The sequence below is a fragment of the Bombus fervidus genome, chromosome 9, assembly GCF_041682495.2.
Source record: "Bombus fervidus isolate BK054 chromosome 9, iyBomFerv1, whole genome shotgun sequence".
Lineage (NCBI taxonomy): Eukaryota > Metazoa > Arthropoda > Insecta > Hymenoptera > Apidae > Bombus > Bombus fervidus.
In genome coordinates this window covers 13,120,236-13,138,520 of record NC_091525.1, presented here as the reverse complement: position 1 = coordinate 13,138,520, position 18,285 = coordinate 13,120,236, and the positions used below count along the sequence as shown (strand labels likewise).

Below are 18,285 nucleotides of genomic sequence, written 5' to 3'. Positions count from 1 at the left end.
GGTTATCGACACGCGTGTGCATACAGTGGCTCACGAAAGTATTTGAACGCTTACCATAGAAACCTTTTATGTACATATTATGTTATATAAAGCATTTTCAGATTTTATTAACGCCGTAATAAGATACGACTACGTACGTAAAACTAGATGCCAATTTGAGAATTTACGTACAAGTTAAGATACGTAAACCGCGGACATACGTTTAGAAAACAATTAATATATAGCGTCTTAAACACGTAATAAGCGTCAAAGATATTTCACCGAGCATATTTATTCGTACGTTACATTTATTTCAATGTAATGGATAATCGACGGTCTGTCTGTGTGAAACGTAATATTAGGTTGTCCGAAAAGTTTCTTTCGTTTTATAAGAAAATAATAGACGCGCAATGTTTTTTGTTTTAAATTAGTTTACTGAATTATGCACGAACGTAATAATAAAAATATGACCTAACATAAAATCATACCTAATTCGATAAAACAATATAAAACAGAAACTGTTGTTCGTCTATTATCATCTTACGCAACGAAAGATACTTTTCGAACAACCTAATACTTGATCATACGAAGACCGATAATTGCGTCTTATTACGGTGCTAGTGAAATTTAAAAAACGTAATATATCGATAAAAGATTTCCATAAGCATCGAAGAGCCACTGCGTATCTCACGTGCTGTCAGCGAGTAGCGGTTTAAAGCACGGTAACGCTGGGCGAACGTGCGATAATTAGCAGCCAGGAATTTGCCAAGAGGGAAGACCGAGAATCGGTAGCTCTGGCAGAAATTAAATAGAAAGGAGAAATGTTTCGCGGCTGGGAAAATGTTACTCAAGCCGTAAAAGTGTACGGCTCGTTGTTATCCAATTTCTTAGGAGGGTTAAGCAACGAGATAAGTATCGGACCTTTCGCTAATATACGCGCGTTTAATGGTCTGTTGTTCGATTACAAACTACCTCAGACACGCTTCACTTTGTTACTGAAAATTAATTAATCCTTGTACGATCTTAAAAGCACGATCGTTATCGTCACGAGCGTTGACTATTTTGTTTCATAGCGGTAAAGTAGAACGGAAAAGGCTGTCTATCTCTGCGTAACGTAACGATCCTGAGGATTAAGCGTGAAATATCAAGATCGACCCGGTCTTCTTTATTCGAGAGTCGATAAAAAGGATTGTTACGTTAAATTATCGTAAAGAACGCAATCGTTGATTTTAGAGGACGATGCGCGCGGCGTCGATCAACGAGGCAGGAACGCGACATTCGGCGAAGCAGACACGCAAGTAGATAATGGCCGTAGTAGTCAGACCGAGCAGCCTGAACTAATTTACGGTTAGATTACTTGATCTACCGTCGTTCCGAGGTGACGCGCGCATCGTTGTCGCGTATTCTCTTCGTCTTCGATCGTACCAAAGTCTAACAACCACGGCGAACTAGTAGTTGTAGCCACTGTGCGTCTCGTTAACGCTATGAACGTTATACGCGACTTTCTAGCACTCGAGATGTTGCGTTTAATTTCTCGAGGCTCGTCGTTCGTTCCACTTCGTTAATCGCATAGAACGAATCGTTGCAGCGATTGGACAGATTCGTATTATATATCAACGGGCAAGCGCTATCGTATATAGATAACGGCGTTTAGTATTCGAAAATCGAAGAGATGTCTCGACGCGAGTAATTGCGTAAGCTGGCATTCCAGAGGACGACGTACCGCGAGGACGCGTGTGGAAAGACCTGACCACGTGAGTCTTCGTGTTCTGGGCCATGGTCGATGATCCAAGCGCCGATCCCGCGCTCCTCCCATTTCTCTGTTCGTGCTTTCTCGAAAGCTTTCTTTCCCCGATCGTCTTCTTTGCCGTCGTCGTCGATGCAGTTTCGCGATATCCTAGACATTTGCAACTCGAACTTTCGCACAATTTCCGAATAGCTTTGATAATTTCGCATTCAAATTTCTAGCGTAGAAGACACGACGTCGGGTCTTGTTTCTATCTTCTCGCTCGCGTGTTGCTTCGAGTACCGTAAACCTACGAATCAGAGGTACGCGAGGAGATCGTCAGGGCAAAGGTCGCTATCAATCCCAGGACTAGTTCCTGTTTGCGGCTGTCTTTGAGCGTTGGCGTACGCCTCGAGGTGCTGCCTCGTCGATCATAGATGTTTTATGTGGTTATATCTATTTTATATAGACTACTTGTTAAATATACAGTGTATACTTACATTCGCGCATCTCGTTAGACAACTAACAAAATTACAAAGTGTTTCAGGCGATTTCTACGGTAAGGGTTGGAGTACTTTCGCGGCCACTGTATATCCGGTAATTTAAAAGTGTCTAAACGCTTATACGCGGTAGCGTATTATCATCGTGACCTGTTTTCATGGCAAAATGCGAATTATTAATTACCGTTGATTTAATGTTGGACGTGTTTCCTAATCGTCGTTGTTACAGCAGCGTCTCTAATGGTATTACCGCACACCCGGTCATTTCATAACTGTATTCGAAGCCGTGTATCGTCGTGCAATAGTCGTTCCGGCGATACCATCTAATCGGCGTTAATAATAGAAAAAAGAAAAATTATTATTACGTCTGCGAATTTGCACACGCGTTTCTCTCTTGTTACGGTCTTTTGCTTCCCTTCGTGTCTTTAGGGGTGATAAATTCCTAATTACATGTACTTGAATAATATCTACGGTAAATTATTCAATTTGAAAAATCGATACTTGAATTTGAAACATGACGAATTCGATCGCAGCTGTTTATGCGTTTGTAGGAAATTTCAAAGTTTGCAGGCGTATAATACGAGAAATATCAAGAAGAAAACACCTTAGTCGTTATGATATCGAGCAAACGAAGCAAATCTTTATCTGTAGTCGTGAAAATATAGGTGTGTACAGAGATTCGCTTTTTACTAGCGAGAATAATTAATTTCTAACGATCGCTTGTATAAATTTGTATAAAGAAGCGTAATAAGCTTGAATCGTTCGAGATGACTGGAGCTCGTGCTTAATATGTGCATAATTTTTAGAGAATACGACCGGATAAACAGATAATTTAGCGAATTAACGACAAGTAGATGTAGCAAGCACTGCGAAATCTCCAACGAGTTGGTTGTACGCACGTTCGATGCTTTAAGTCGATGGTAAAATAATCCCCAAAAGGATTTCTATGACGAGCCTTTCTTTATATTTCACTTTATAAATTGTTTTAATATCGACGTTATGTATTTTTTTCATATAAAGTTTTACAATTTATTTCGTTAAATCTTTGATTATTCTTAATTATCATCCTTCGTATTTTCGCAATTTTACGGGGGAAAATTGCAGTAAAAGCATTTATAAAGCGTAAGAAATTACCGCGGCAAGAACGTAACTTTTCGATTAATTTTTCAAAAACAAAGTGCCATGCATCCGAGTGTCACTCGAGGCATGGAATGCGCGTACATTCAAATTGCTCGAGATTTTGTACTTTTTGCTATATCCTTTCAAGTAACGACGGTAATAATAAATTTTATTTAACCGCAGGCAATTCGCCGTACCTTCGTTACCAGACAGTGTTTCAACTTAATCATCGTAGTATATTTATAACAAGGATAAGAAGCAGCTCTGGAGACGGCGTAAGTCAGCGAAAATCGAGACGGATCAACGAGCTCCAGTGATTTCTCAACGACGCGTTAAATAGTATGAAACGACGCGAAGCAACGTGTAGAGTACGAGCGCGATTCAAATTAGAATTTTATTTCCTCTTTTTATTCTTTCCGGCCCGAATCCCTTTCCCTTTTTACTTTCTGTTACTTCCTTTCTCGATCACGTCGCATCAAATACGGCAGATCCTGCGTTATCCGAACCAACGAGGAGACAAAATCGTTCGAATAATGGAATTTTCGGATAATAGAAGAATCAGTTTCTTATGTGAAATTTCATTTATTCAGATACAGATTACGATCATCCAATTGACAGATTCTTTAAATGCTTATAGATCTTCCTGGCTGCTAAGTCACGCAATTTCTGCAACCTAAGTAACTGCGTAGTTACATTCTTTTCGTACTTTGAATCGTCGAAACTTTTTTTTCGAACGACACGAATACTTTGACGCGAGAACACACTTGCCCATTACCACTTACGTGTGTATAAATTGTTGTACGTTGTTTCCATTTATGTAATTTCCACATATAATGTCCTCATTATCACCTTCATCGCATTTCATTATGTCAGTACATTTACAGTTTTTCTATTGTTGCCAGCGTCCGAGCGATCTACGCGTTTTAGATAATTTTCGATATCGCGTTTTCCGATGTCTCCGATCCTCACACTTTTTCCACGTTATGTATCTTTGCTAAATTCCGTTCCATTTACACCGCTTTCCAGCTTTTTTAATCGTGTCGTATGTTGTTTCGATAGTTGTTCATATCAAATTCTTACAATCAGAATCCACTCGATCGAACGAAGAAAAGTATACATCGTGCACGGGCTTACATATCCGAAATGGAAAAAGGGAAATAACGAGCGTTGTCTGACAAGAGTGACTCTACCGTATCTTCTCTTCTCCGTATTAAAGTCGGAATAATATCGAAAATGGTGTTGTCACGTCGATTATCCGACCTTCGAGCGTGGCAGTTTGTCGAATAAATTTCAAAAAAGTTACGATATAAAATCAGCAAATCTAAGACGTTCGAATATAGACACTCGGATTTCTTAATCGAAGGAAATACTGGAATATTAAAAACGGATGTTGCTTGTGTATCTCCGCGACAAATAAACATCGTCTTGATCACGACATCTTACGATTGTCTATTACGCGTCTAATGCAACAGTAGCGTATAAAAAATGTTAATTATCTAATACGACGATAACACGTGGCATATGTGCGTGGCAACGCGCGTAAATTATCGATTGGTCGCGACATTCGTACACGTACGTCCCATATATCGATCGGCCTTGCGAGTCGAACGCATCGCACGCTTCGCCGTTTCGAGGCTCCAACCCCTTTCTTGTTCTTTCCTTTTTTCCATAATCGAACCGTCAGCCTTCACCTTGACTCAATTTCCAAGTGACATCTGGCCGATCCGTCATCGACGTCGATTTCGTGCGTGACTCTCATGATAAGCGCGAGTCTTTGACAAACAATTCGCTGTTCGTTAAATACCTGACCTTCGTCGCTTCTCTTTCGCAATCGAGTTTCCCTTCGATCTGATTTTCGTGTCATGCAATTGCAGTTCCGTGCTACTGGATCTTTCGGAACGCGCGATTCATTAAACGAACCTTGGTGACGTTTCGCGATTCGGAAGTTGAAACGATAAAAAACACGAAAAAAAAAAAAAAAAAAAAAAAAATAGGGATTTCCAACATAAGCAGTTGAATATTTTTACGAACGTAAATTTCAACTTTCACGATTTTTATCCGCTCGTTACCCAACGAATTCCGTGATTCGGGAGGAAGATTGAGAATTTTCAATCGTTACGGTACCGTTGACACGAAAACGTCTCGCTGAAGGTAAAAACAGTTTCTTTGGTATTTCTCTTGAAACTATTTTTCTCGAGAGATTCGTCGAACGATAGAAAAGAATGCGATGGAGTAAAAGATATTCGGATCGACGAATACAAAATAAAACGTTGCTTTTTACGCCTTCGTTATAGTCAACCAAAATTTTCCTCTGTTTCTCGCTTATTAAATACCAATCGTCTATCTTTTATTAGTTATACAACTCTATTTTTCATATAGACTTCTGCGCGACACGGCTATCAAGCAAACATGTTTTTGCTCGAGTTTTTCTTGTCTCCGTACGTAGGAAAACGCGCAAATCACGTAAGAAAGTCAAGATATTACGCGATAAGACGGCCGCAACAGTGTTTCAACTTCCTCCGCGAACTCGTCGTCGATTTATCGTTTCAGAGGCAGATGTACTTTGATCCTTGTCGTAAGAATACAACGATTATAGAAACTCAAGCAAACCGAATGCACCTAGCTTGCGGGAACGAAATCCACTTTTTCCAACGACACGGAAGAAATTTTTCGAATCACCATCGATATCGTCAAACTTGAGCGTACATAATTAAATACAAAAATTATATAAACAATGGACGAACATAGCCCAAGTATTTCTTAATAAAAATGTACAAAATCAACGATAATTAACTCGAAAGTCGCGTTCAAAACATCGCGTAACTTCTTTTGTCCAAGTTGAAACGTTTTCAATGAATAATTTAGTACGCTGCGTGAAATATTCGATTCTACGATAATTCGTAAAAAAGCTCGTGATGCGATTAACGTTTTCTTAAGAAGAGCGTGGAAAGAAGGAAGACAGTAGCGTGTTTCGATCGAAAGAGCGGTCAAAGGGTGTCGATGAATAAATCGTGACTTATCACGAAACAATCTGCAGCCGTGGTAACAGGTTGAACCGCGTCGTTCAAACCAGTCCGATTATGGAGAACAATTGCACTTTAGAACCCGACGACTGCCACGGTTCGTCGATCAGCGCGATTATAGCGACCATGATTCATGTGGCTCGTGACGATTGTCGTTAATAAATCGTATATCAGCGATCTGATTAGCTGTAATGTACTTTGTAGATTGATACTTGAAGAGTATCGCTGGTAATTTAATAATGTTGAAAACAAGGCAACGGAAATCTTTATTGGTTTAACTAGATTTTAGTCCGAGATATTCATTTTATGGATCATTGACTTTCTTCGATAGATATTAAGATGTCGCTTAACGAAATTATGTCACGTAGAAGATCGAATATGTTTGAATAATTCGAGTTATTCGATTTTCCGCTGATTCGATCAATTCTAATATAAATTTTAGATTCGTGAAATAGTATCGCTTTGAAAATGAAAATAACGAAGCTAAACCCGTGGTCGTTAAAAGCGACATCGCATTGATATAGCAACTACCGAACTAGTTAAAATCACTTATTTTTACAATTATTCCAAATTACGCAAGCGTTTGTTTCTTCTCTTTGCGACATTAATATATGTATATATATGCACTTTCATTGGGACAAAAAGTGCTTACGTCAATTGGTCGCCATTTTAAGTAGTTAAGTGGCAAGATCGAATCGCTATAAATAAAAGTCGCTTTAAGAAATTTGATCTTCTCCTGATTCGATCGACGGCAATATAAATTTCGAATTCATCGGTGGCTGATTTAGAAACAAAATGACGAAAAGTTTCGTGATCGAAAGAGACGCAACGTTAAATTTCTCGCAACTTTTGCGTAGCTTTTATATGGCGATAAGTAAGATCGCGTGCAACTTCGACGTTCTTCGAACGTACCGAAAGACGCTTTAAAGAATGAAATGGTTCGATCTTCAAGGTTACTTGACTTTCTGTTCGCCACAGTTCATCAACTTGAGATTACGCGATTTTGAAATCGTGTACATCACGCGGAGAGATGAGAAAATCAGTGGACCTACGATCGAGAAAATGAGAAGAGAAAGCATTGGACGGCTGCGGGGCAAGTAAAAGTTAATAATGTTATAGGAATCGTGCGGCAGATTATTGGTTTTCGTGACTGCCTATGGAAAAACAAAGAAAAAGGGAGCGAGGAAACGAAGATCATCGATTTCACCGCGTTTCATTGTTATTAATCGTACGAAATATTCGCGTTGATTTTGTTATTTGTAACGCAAGCTTACCATGTTAGAGGAACGTAGGCGAACGACTGCGTAACCACTTTATGATGACGTTTCGATTTGCTTCTCCAGTAGCCGGCCGACATACTTAGTAAAATCGTTGGAATAAGCATTTCTTTTTTTCGCGGCCTCGTACCTAATTGTAATTGGTGCTCTGTCGAGGAAAGTCGACTGCCCGCCGCGGATTTACGCTTTTACTCGCTGCTCTATTGTGCGCGGTGCATTAACTTTCGTTGAAACACGAATTTCTTCTTCGATTACGAGCAACGAACGTTTAATGTTTTTTCCCAATTTCAATTATTCTTGGAAATATACTCTGGTCTATTTACAATACTATCATCGTATCGTTACACGCATCTCTCGATTACGAGGAACAAGAGCGCCGACATCTTTTCAATTTTATTTATTTGCATACTATACAGCACTTGGATATACCTACCTACCTACCGCGTGTATCATACTATTTGCTACATGTTATACGTATATTTGTTTCACCGCGGAGAATAAGAATGCCGACGAGGATTGCCTCGAGGTGGCAAGAAATATATAGTTTCTTCGTAAAGACGATAGACCGAAAGAAGTTCAGATTTATCAATGGGATAATTAAGAAGCGGCAAGGCAGAGATTAATACGATCGAGATTTCTACAGAGAAAAGAACAATGCCCCACAAAATTCTTGCGCATGGAAACCTGGATAGTCAGGCCACGCTTTTTAATAACAAGCAAGAAGACTTTCATCCGCCGAGAGGGGAGATTCGATCTGCTCCGATACGCGACTACGTAGAATTGATAACATTCGTGGCTGAGCCAAGAGAAATTTCGAATTTCAATTTGTAGAAACCGAATGAAATTGGAACAGAACTCGAACAAGACTATAAAGACGAACCTGGCAATCACGGATAACAGTCTTTGTTCCACGGAACCTTTGTACAGTTTCGCGGCGCTGTTTAATCTTGCTATTCGAATGCAGCCCGCGGGAATGCCAGTCAATTATCGACACGACGTGAAAATCCGCAGCAGGCGTCTATCGGTGATTTCGATGCTTCGATCGACGAAACGATAACCCGATATAATCGGTGGAGTTGTCGCGATACGCAAAAATTGTCCAATGATATTCGCAGGAAAATTAATCGATAGGAAATCGAAGCATCGTCGTTGATCGATCTTATTCAGACAACGGAACATCGAAATAATCGAAGAATACCAAGAGAATTTACTTTCACTGACAGTACTGTCCTTTGGATTCGTTAATTAGAATATTAGAAGAAATTCGATTCGAGCCTCTTCATCTTAAAAAATGAAACTACACAGCGAAGATCGGCGATTTTAAAGAAAACGACACTTTCACTCGTTATTAGACTGCGAATCTTCATGCAAATTCACATTTTACGAACGCGGTCGATGAAATGAAACCCGAATAAAGATTTGTTTCGCTCTTTGAATATTATAACGAGCGTACTATACTTTGAATATTTTTTATACGTTAAGATACGGAAAGACAGATGTGAAAATACACTCGATATCCGTACGTACAATATGAAAAATTCTATAAAATGGTAATAGTTAAAATACTCGTTATAATGATTTATATTCTAGACAAACACCACCTGCTTGGTATTCACAAATATTTGAATTTGAATAAACATCTGCAGTCTATTCGTTACTACCGTCCACTTTCCGACGATTTTAAAGAAAATGACACTCTCGCTCATTACCAACGCAACGTCGCGCTTACTTACTGATCGTGAGTGACTTCGACGCCCGCACAGCAGCTACAATTTCGCTTATGAGACGAAACGCGTCGCGCAATCGAAATCGTCACGGGAAAACATACGTACGTCTCGATTCGCTGATCTTTTCGTTCCTTCGTTACACAATATTCGTCGGTCCTTCGTAAAATTATGCGATTGCGCAAGCGAGCAGGACGGTTTTCCATCGGGCGGGGATTACGTTTACGATAACACGAAATTACACAACGATGGCGTGCGCGTCACGATGCCGAACGTGGCCCGAAAAGTAACGAGGTTGACCATCCATGCTGTTTCATCCATCTGTGAGTAGCGATGGGACCGATAAATTCCAATTGAATTTAATACCCGAAACTCGTCCTATAAAGTTCGTATATCGCTGTAAGATACGGTGACTCGCGCAAGAATTTGGATATTCGTCGTAGAATATGTTTGAAATATGATTATAAAATTGCGTATTACTAAAATATTAGTAAATAAAATCGTACGACGTAACTTGATTTTAAACCGAACCGCGATTTTGTTATTTTTCGTAATCGTCGTACGATGGCTCGGGAAAAGGTATTCGAACGCTTATCACAGAAAATTTTCACGATTATATTATTACGTGTCGTGTGATGCTTCAGGTACCGAAGTGTGTAATTTTTTGTCTTTTTCTTTTTCTTTTTTCTTCTGTCATTTTCGAAATACTCGTAGAAGATTTAAATTTGTTTGGTCAACGTTCGAATCTACTCATCGCATACTCGAAGCTATCGCTCGGAGATTTTCAGCAGCTCCTTCCCTGTTTCTCGTTGACTTTTAGTCGGACTTTGTCGCGTTGCTGTGGTTTGGCTACGCGTTTGACCAACTCGTTTTACTTTCTAGAATCATTCCGGATAGCGATTAATCTTTCCATCGAACGCACGAAATTCGTTCTCTCGCAAAATTTATCGTCATTTGGTGACATTTGGCGAGAGTGCCGGCGCTCGATCCTGTATTTCGCGAGTTTCGTTTTCTCTTTCATTCGACAAACCGCCGAGATTTCACGTCACCGATCTATTCTCGATTTCACGTTGCATGGGATTACGAGGAACCTAGGTTTATACGATCTAGTTAACTGGCGCTTCAATCCGATTCGAATCATAGGTATCGGGCGAATGTGAGAGGAATTTTCTCTCGAAGAAGATAAATAACGAAAGATCAGTGATCGTAAGAGTAAAAACAGACATGATATCAGACGTCGTAATTTTCGTTTTTAAGGCAAATTCACAGCGACGACGATTCTTCGATCACCACAGTCCTATCGTTTTAGACATTTTCCTTTGTATCGTCGAGAAAGTATATCTCTTCAGCTACTATTCTGCGTTTTTTTTCTACAAAACTGTTCTATAGACCGGTGACTTCTGCCAACGAAACGATGATCAACTTTTCCCACACACCATTTGTCTTTTATCTGACAATGAGAACATCGTCGTTGAACTTGTTCGCGTTACACGGCGAAAGATTCATCTTGCGTGAACCTGGTGTATGAATCATAAAGAGAACAAAAGACGCTGCACCTTCTGCGTTCTAAGCATTCCTTTCTCGATCTTGATCGTCAGATACCGCGAAATTCCTATTTAACATTCGATCGTCAACTTTGGTACGAAAAATTCTCTTTCTTCTGGAATTTTAAAGCAGTCGAGATGGAAATTCGATTCGTCTCGACGAAGGTACATTTGCCGCATTCTCTATCGATTAAAGCAGCAAGAAATCGTTCGCGGACGATCGCGTGATGGGTTTTATACACCGAGACGCGAGTTTCCGACGCTGATTCTTCCACGCTGGTCCGTAGAACACGCAGGATTCGCGAGTTGGAAGATATCCGAGGCGAGGTAAGAAAATTGTAGGAAAACACGCGTGCGAAGTAACGTGGGAATGCGTTCGATTTCACTGCGTGTGCATTCCAGGATTGTCAAAATGCTGCAATTCTTCCATATAACTTTCTATTTCGTGCGTACGAGGAAACCGCTGAGTCACTTTGAATGCTAGTAAAATTATGAGAAACGATCGTTTCTGACGGTGTAATAAAACGAGGAAGGACTAAGAACGATTAATTTTGAAAATACGTAATTGTTTTTTTATTTTTACGACTTCTTCGATTTTGAATAGTATCGGATACGAACAGTATATTGAGGTTTTCAGAACAGATGAATATTAATGAACGAAGACCGTAGATAAGAAATTCTTATCTAAATGTAAATACATTTCTCGCTTTTTCTAGCAATAGGATAAGATTCGATGGTTTGGAAAAATTATTCCCTTATTCGATGTTGGAGATAAAAATATTTTTTCTAAACTCGTTGGTCGAAGTGTCAAAGATTGCTTCGTTGCAATATTAAAATATTTTTTGTCTCGACAGTTGTGTTTTTCTTTTCTATAGAATTTCGTCAACCATACCTTTACACCTACCAGGACTTTGCACTTTTAACCTTTTTATTTTGAAATTTGTTTCTTCGGTTGCAAGATCATACTAACATGAGATATCACTATGATCGTTACGCGAATATTTAAAAAATATCATTAATATTAAAAAAAAATTTCATACGCATAAATGTATATGTAACAGACTGTTTAATCTCTGGATTTCAAGTAATTAATAATAATAAATTTATCATTTCTTTCTCCTCTGTCAGCTTCGATGTGTATACATACGTAATAACGTATATTTCAATAATTCACGATGTTTAAGACATAAATTTCATAACACCGTATTCGATACTTTTGTGCTACGCTGAGAAAATCACGATCAATTCGATAATTGAACGTTGGTTTACGCGATTGTTCGAACGAGCAGGATGTGAACACGGCTGTATACTTGTAATTACAGAGAAAACAGTAGAATCAAATTTCTCAGAGCCGAAACGTAGAAAACAACGTTGCTCCACGGGTGATAATTTCATGATCGTGGAAAAAACGAATCAGTCGCTGATCTCGCCGCTTTTTACTTTTCCTCTACCTTCGTAACTAGCGTGAAAGTAAGGATTATCGGATAAGTCGATGATCTATCGTTTTTTCATCCTATCGTACAACGATGGATACGTAATAGTCGAATAATAGAAGAAACTTAGAAGAAACGTACGCACGTGAAATCGAATCACCGTACAATCCATGAAATTCACTATGGTTTATGTGGGGATCGATCGTGGTTGGTTAAGATCGCGATTTTGCCATCGTCGCTTTCGAATTTCCTGCGGCGAATCCGGCTTTGCTAAAGTCCACGCGTTTTCTCACTTTTCAACGGAAGCGAAGGGGCGCCGGACGTTCGACCAATGGTCACCTTACCCGACCTCGAACTCTTTCATTTTTCGCCGAACGTTCTCGATGCGACGCGATCGCATCGTTCGTTATTCAAATTTGTTCGAGTTCCAATCGAATAAACCTGCGAGACGCGACAAATCCAAATGTCATACCTTGGATCGAACTCGGCCACGATCTGTCCTCTTCTCTCGATGTATTATTTCTTGGCGTATCTTGGACAGAGTATCCTGTAGGAGTAATCCTGACCAAATATCACCGACGTTTTACAACCAGGTATTATCAGGCGCGCATAAGCGAATTCGTATGGTAGATCTTTGCGACCATGTATATGAAGAAGGTACGAAAATTGGAGGAAAATCGAAGAAAAAGTCACCAACACACAACACGACAAAGTTGTATCAAGACCGAGAGACACATATACAATTGCACGTTCTACACTGGACGTTGATCTATGAGATCGATTTGAGCCGCGAGGACGTGTCAGCTGGAGAGGATGCCTAGTACTGTGGCAGGATCGTCGTGCCCTCCGCACCTTTCGAGTCCTGACGCGAGACTGAAGCGGTCAGAAGCGAGTAAAATCGAGCTCACTCGCCACTTAACGAGCCGACCTGCGTCCTTCTCTCCCTCTCTCTCGCTCTCACACACCGTTGTCGTGCTCCTCCACTCCAACATCCAATCACGAGGTCTGTCCTCGTTCGACCGATCGGCTTTCTTTCTTCCGTCGCGAGCTCACCTTCCCTCTACCTGTCGTCCTTCGACCGTCCCGCATTTTCGTCCACGCGTGCTCCTGCCCATTAATCTACGCCGATGGTATCCGTCAATCGCCCCTTTCTTGTATCGCTTGATCGTTCAATTTCCCTGACTACTTCCATGCCGATTCTCCTTTTATTCTTTTTCTTTTTTCCTTTTCACCGCGCTAAATGCTATTCTCGTAGACAAAATTAAGGTGCACTTCGAAGGAAAATTCAGACTAAGAAACGATACAAGAACCATACGAAGAAATATGCCACGGTATAAAATCGTATATCGCGCCTTTTCTCGCGATCGATGAAAAAGATCTGTCGATTTAGCAATTACGTTTCTTCGTATCGAATCGTTCGTCGATATTTCCAGCAACGTATCACCTTTTTTCCAGATATAATCTCACGTGTATTGATATTTTTACTTAATTCAGTCGATGTTATTTATAAAATAAAATAAAAACTTTGGAGAAACGACATTCCGTACGCACCGATATAACTTCTGATTTTCTTTTCTTTTTTCCTTTTCACGAAGAATCTTTTCGACGAAGATGTTGGACGACTAAATGGTAGGCTATATATATAACGAAAACATCATTAGCAGAATCTTAGGCCGATCGTTTCGCAGATTCCTCTACCAATTTGCAATCTAATAGTTTTCCTGCACTTTGAGCTTTTTGTACGACCAAGCTTGCTTGCACGCAAGCATCGTACAGCTTCCAAGTATACGTACGTGTTCCGGGAAACGCGTGTCGTAGTTGATGATCGGTGACCGTGAAGAAGTTGATCGTCCAAGTACTTCTAGATTACCACTTTCTTTCTCTGCACTTGTTTTATCATTATCAGACGAATCTTATACAATTAGGCGCAAAAATCACTGGCTGGTTAATGGACCAGATGTCTTCGTGAGCGAGGACGTAATAGACACGATGATTTCCACTGATTAACCGAGACAAACCTATTATTGTTCGATCGTCACCGTTGTGATATCAAATTTGTATTTTGATAAATTTATAATTACTATTGTTAGTAATTATACTAATGAATCATCGATTGAAAGTATGATAGTCACGCTGAATTCTTGTGTCACGTTTCTAAAAATAACCTCGTTCGTCGAATACCATTAACCCTTCGCACTCCTATGTTAAGCGTGACTCGATATCAGGTTTTATCTCGGGAGCTCTTTTGTCGAGTTCCTTTCGAAATTCTTCCATGTCCACCTATTTTTGTGAAACGTGCGAAGGAAAAACAGGATTGCATCCTGGAAATTGTTTCAAGATATATCATACGCTTAAGAATTACAAGATACAAAATACAAAATTAAGAATTACAAAAAAGCTGGTATTTAAGCGAATTTCTTTCTTCCTTCATTTATTTAAATCGCCTTATTTTTCGATTCAAGTAAATTTCAGATAGAACGTTTCAAAGCGTTGCGAGCTGCTGTTAACGAAATTGAAATAAAAATCGGAGTGCAAAGGGTTAATTTTCACGACCTAATACAACGATCTAATACATAGTATTCGTCGAAAAGTCGATTGAAATGTTTAATTTACGCGAACGAAGATCGCGACAGGATATGTTTTACAATTGTGGACGAACCGTAGAGTTTCGCGAAACAGCGTCATCGCGGAGGCGAGGCAATTGAGAGCAATTTTTCATGCAAAACGTCTCCTCGCGTCAACGCGTTTAAACGTCAAACAAAATACGGAATCATCTCGTCGCGTATTACGAATAAAGACGCTTGTAACGATTCCAGACATTATACTTGCAAAATCCTCGACGATTCTTTATCGCGTTCACACGATTTTACGTTATTTCTTGAGTCGGCAGATAGACAAAAATTAATTACGACAAACAAACTGCCATACAATAGCGTCGCAAGTTTTTCGGTTCATGTCGATTCAACTTCGTACTTAGTCGTCGTCGATTATCCATTGTGGTGTTATTTACCTGCAGCCTTTTCTATTGCTCAATGCAATTTTTTTTTTCACTTTCGCGCTATTGCAAATGTCCTTAGTTATTCGTTCTTTTAGTATTCAAAGGAATTTCCCAGATATCTTTTTATAAAAGTGGCCAGAGCACAGGAGAAGCGTAACGTTGTCGTTTTGTTTGCTTTCCAGGGTAAACGTTTGTGTTGCCACTTTGTTCGTAATTTCAAAAATATTGCCTTCCATAACGTGAAATTTCGAATAACGGAATAGTCGAGTCATCGTTATTTTCACCGATAAATTACCACGCGATAGTTTCCGCGAAAACGTGCAAGTGATTTACGGCGAATTCACGATTTACGAATTCGTAGAGTACTATTTCATCGCGTATTTATTTTCTTTGCTCGTAATCTCATTTTCCAGCTAAGCAAAGACGCTCGATAATCTGATAAATATAAATAAGACATTTGTCTCTAAAGAAGCCAAGAAACTCTACTTTTTTTTTTCTTTTTATTTGGTAGATTATTTGCAATCAATACTCATACAGAATTTTAAGTAAATTTTTTTGACCTGTTACTGTAACTTGGATTATAAAAATTTATAGTACGTTTGATTCTAATTGAATCTGATGCTTCGATCTAAGGGGTATTTCCTTTTTAGTCTGCGGATCTGATCCTTCGTGTCAAGTAATTGGGTAACTAATGGGTTTTGGTGGTTGTTAACTCTTATATTATATCTCTGTCTCTGAACTCGGATATTTCTTCTTTGTCTGTGGGTATCTCGAGGTCGCGATGTACGATCGTTTCGAAAAAGAAGTAAGAAACTCTACTTGAAACGAATATCGTCAACGTTCGATCTCTTAAACGCTTGAATTTATCGTTCGACAAGCCGCGAGTCTCGATGAAAAATGTGCTACTCTTTGCAGATCACATTTTCTTCTTTTTGTTTTCATCGATTCAATGAAACGTCTTGCGTCACGATTCTATGAGATGGTAATTCACTTTGCTCGCAATTAACGTTCAGCACGATCATGTAAATGTATTCACGAGACACTACGTTCTATCGTACCATATTAGAGTCTGTATTTTCATTAACGAGAAACTACACTGTCAAGGCAATCGGTTCACATTCGATTCACCGTGTTCGATAGAGAAATTATTCGAACGTCTGCTACGTAACGATTTTCGAATTGAATTCTTCGTTAGAGATTTCTTTCCCTAGAAATTTCGTGCAACGTAATCGTCGACCATTCGAAAGGCGATCGGAGTCGTCACGCTCCATCGAACCTTTCGTTTTGTTAGTATAAACTATAGGATAGCGAATAAATCGTTTAATTAGTCGGCAAAGTTTAGCCGAGATTGCCAATGGCGATCTATAAACAATTTTGTTCCATATCGAGAAATAGCGAGCGTAATAGTGGTCAAGACGGTTTGCACTTTCCCCAGCATTGCGTAACACGGCTACAGTTCCTGACGTAATGTAAGCCTGATTAAATAACAGGAAATTATGCATCTTTTTTCTCTCGAAAATTACTGCCATGATTCTACGAATTATCGATACCTTTGAACATACGGAGCAAGCCTCGTTGCATTGTATTTATCCGATGAGACTATAAAATGCCAGTCTAACTTATGTTTATATTATACATTTATACATAAATTAAGAATATCGTAATGTTGTAGTGTAATGCTCGTCGCATCGATTTTCCTTTCGATTTAAGGCATTTAAGGCTTTATTTTCAAATTTTCATAATCGGCATCGGTTGGAAAAAATTGCTGCACGAAATTTCGCATTCACTTGCAAGTATTAAGAAATCGCGAGGCCAGAGACCGACGATCGTAAGATGAAAACGTTGTCGTTAACGTTAGGAAAACTTTGATAATAGAAGAAAAAAAAAAAATAATAATAATAAAAGTTTAACAATAGAGAACGTTCCTTGGTACCCCGAGTCAGATCACGAGCTTTCAGTTTGCGTTATTTAAGGAATTTACGCTGTTGAAATGCCGCCCACGAAATTCGTGATATTTTTAGAATATATCGGCAGCAACAAGTACAGAGCAAAGATCGTTTCTTCTTTTTTACTCGTATTTTTGTATAAAGATTTTCCTAAAGACCCACCGAGGAAATATTCCAACGATTTCTGATAGAAACCGTTCTACACTGCAGAAATTACACGTGGAACGCGATTAGCGAATATTCTACAAATTTTCACGAAATAGATTACCGTAGAAAATTAGTTTACGAGTGTGCGGTAAAATTCGACCCGAGGAAACCTTTTTGGTTCTTCTTCTCTTCGTTGCAACCGTCGTTTACAAATTTTAGCTTGTTTACGTGGTTCGAGGAATCGTCGAATGTGCTTAGGTCTCAGCGATTTAGATTTAGCAATAATCCTTTAAATTTAGATCTGAGATTAAAGATTTATTTTAAATTTCAGCCCAGAGGAGAATGTATTCGGTGCGTCCTTTGCCAAAAAATTGGCTCGTGTTAAACGCGTAAGAAACAAAAATAAAAAAGAATCTTCTACGTTGTGATTCCGAAAAGTCGTACGATGATATTTTATTTCGTCCCTCTAGAAGGTTAATTAATTAATTAGGTTTAATATTATCAATGACTCATGTACCTAATTATTAGCTCGTTATTAGCTTATTAGATTACTATTTGTAGAACGTAGAAAGCTGATTAATAGCTTGTCGTTGGATGATACAATTTTTCGTGATGAAAGTTGTCGAAGATAAAACTTTGTCGATTCGAATCTTCAAAGATGAAGATTATTGGTAAAATCGCGTTTCGTTTCGTTAAAAGATGAAATATTTCATCAAGAGGTATCTTTTCTTTACCCCAAGAAGCCAGAAATAAATGACTTGTTACGAGAAACCTATCGCGATATATAAAATATAAAGCTTAAGATTCTGAAATATAACAAGTTTAACATTAAATTAGTCGATAGCGAAAAGAACAGCCGCTTCGTTTTC

General features: G+C 39.1%; 1 protein-coding gene across 2 annotated transcripts in view; it reads right to left on the bottom strand.

Moving 5' to 3' along the window:
- The window catches only part of Snu (ABC-type transporter snustorr), a 43,634-nt gene that overhangs the window by 18,922 nt on the left and 6,427 nt on the right, over positions 1-18,285 (bottom strand). The window contains exon 1 of one of the 2 annotated variants that reach the window (XM_072010761.1): positions 12,798-13,297. The exons of the other annotated variant lie outside the window; for it this stretch is intronic. The gene's annotated coding sequence lies outside the window, so the exon portion shown is untranslated. Of the gene's footprint in view, positions 1-12,797; positions 13,298-18,285 lie in introns of those variants that run through there. 2 annotated transcript variants of the gene reach the window in all.